Raw genomic sequence first — 1,920 nt, 5'->3', positions numbered from 1 at the left:
AGATAATGCTGTAAGAGCTACTAGGATACCCTGTGTGTCCGTCAGTTCACACAGTGGGCTGTCTGGAATGAAATGATCAAAGCTCTTAATTGTTTTTCAAGTTATACATTGTGTTCATGTCTGTTGCTCACATCTCTCATTATTCTTAGATCAATAGACTGACTGGGACATGATATGTCATTATTATGACAAAACTGTAAAGGATGAACTCCATTGTACAAACACTTACGTCTCATCATGGTTCCTAACTTGCCTATATCTGGAATCATCTAAATGGCACCCTTATGAAGGATTTTCCTGACTGTATTATGTTAGATGAGGAGAAATTCCCTAAATCTGGGCAACACCTTCTAGTGGCCTCAGCTATACACAAAGAAGTATAGACAAACAAGGAATGCTGGGAATAGGATGGGCAGTCCTTCACAGGGAAGATCATACAAATTAGTTGGCCAGTGCCAAATGGTCATCCCTGAAAACATACATACAAGTAATATTATATGGAATAATAGTTTATATTTAGTAACTTCCTATATGCATGCAATAACAAAGAAAAAAGAGGTCATGAATTTGCAGGAGAATGGGAAGAGTTACATGAAAGGAGTTGACTGAAGAAAGGGATAGGAAGAGAAAAATGTAATTATATTAATCTCTTTTTATAAAACAAGTAAAGAAGAAGGAAACAACTTTTACCCACTTGCTTTTACTCCCAATGGCAAGTTCATCTATCCTGTTGTTAAGGCACACCTAACTATTATATTAGAACCTATTGTTCCAGAGTGCCAATGTGGTCTGATGACCAGAAGCTCTCTAGGAATCTTCAGCACTCCTGTAACACATTCAGATGGCTGGACATCCAGTCTCATGGCATTTAACAACTACTGAATTCTTGGCCTATCCACTGTGAGCCATCCACTGTTGTATAGCCATAGCCTGTAAGCCACTGTAACACACACCCACCCACCCACACACACACACACACACACACACACTATCAGTTCTGTCCTTTAGAGAACCCTGACTAATAAAAACACATTAAGGCTTTGTTACCATTCAACCAAACAGGACACGTTTATTGTGTTGTAAGCATGGTAGGATTGAGATAGGAGTGGATATTTCTGTAGAGTAAACGAAACTGCCAAAACTCTAAATACTGGTTTATTGTCATTGGTTTTTATTGCTACTATTACTGCTCACTAAAACCCGCTTTCCTGCCCATCTTAGCACACACAGCAAGGGAAGGTCATGTGCTTTCTCAGACAACAGGAGGTCACTTGTCGGCAAGGATGGCAGTCTTCTTCAGTACCTAAGTATACTGGCATCATTTTTATCTGTGCTTTTGATATTCAAGAGCTATATTTGGGCTCATTAATTCAAATGTTTTCATAAATAGTATGGAATGCTATTCATTGCCATTCTTATGACCATGGTCAAATGTCTCATGCAAAGTAACCTAGAGGAAGAAAGTCTTAACACTTTACAGCTTGAGGGGATGTAGAACATCCATGTGGGGAAAGGCATGACCACAGGTACATCAGGCATCTAGCCAAGTTATATCTAGAGACTGAAAGCAGAGAGTGAAGAAGTTGGTGCTCCTGTCAGCTTTTAAAAGTTCATCTGGCAACCCCAGGCCATGAAACAGTGCAGCCACATTCAGGGTCTTTCTTTCCACTTCAGTTAAACCCACTTGAAAGACATCACATACCTATATAGAGGCATGCTTTCATGGTGATTTGAAATACAGTACTCAAGCTGACAATGAAGATTAGCCATCACACATGCCATCTAACAGTTTATTACTTGTACACAATATTTAAAGCAGAGGCAAGATATCTGTCTTCTCAAATGTTTACTATCTCAAATATTTTCCTTCCCTCTTTCCTTGCTCCCTTCTTTTCTTCCTTCCCTCTTTCCTTGCTTCCT

This window comes from Rattus norvegicus, chromosome 7, assembly GCF_036323735.1.
Source record: "Rattus norvegicus strain BN/NHsdMcwi chromosome 7, GRCr8, whole genome shotgun sequence".
NCBI classification, from domain to species: domain Eukaryota; kingdom Metazoa; phylum Chordata; class Mammalia; order Rodentia; family Muridae; genus Rattus; species Rattus norvegicus.
This window is presented reverse-complemented; position numbering follows the sequence as displayed.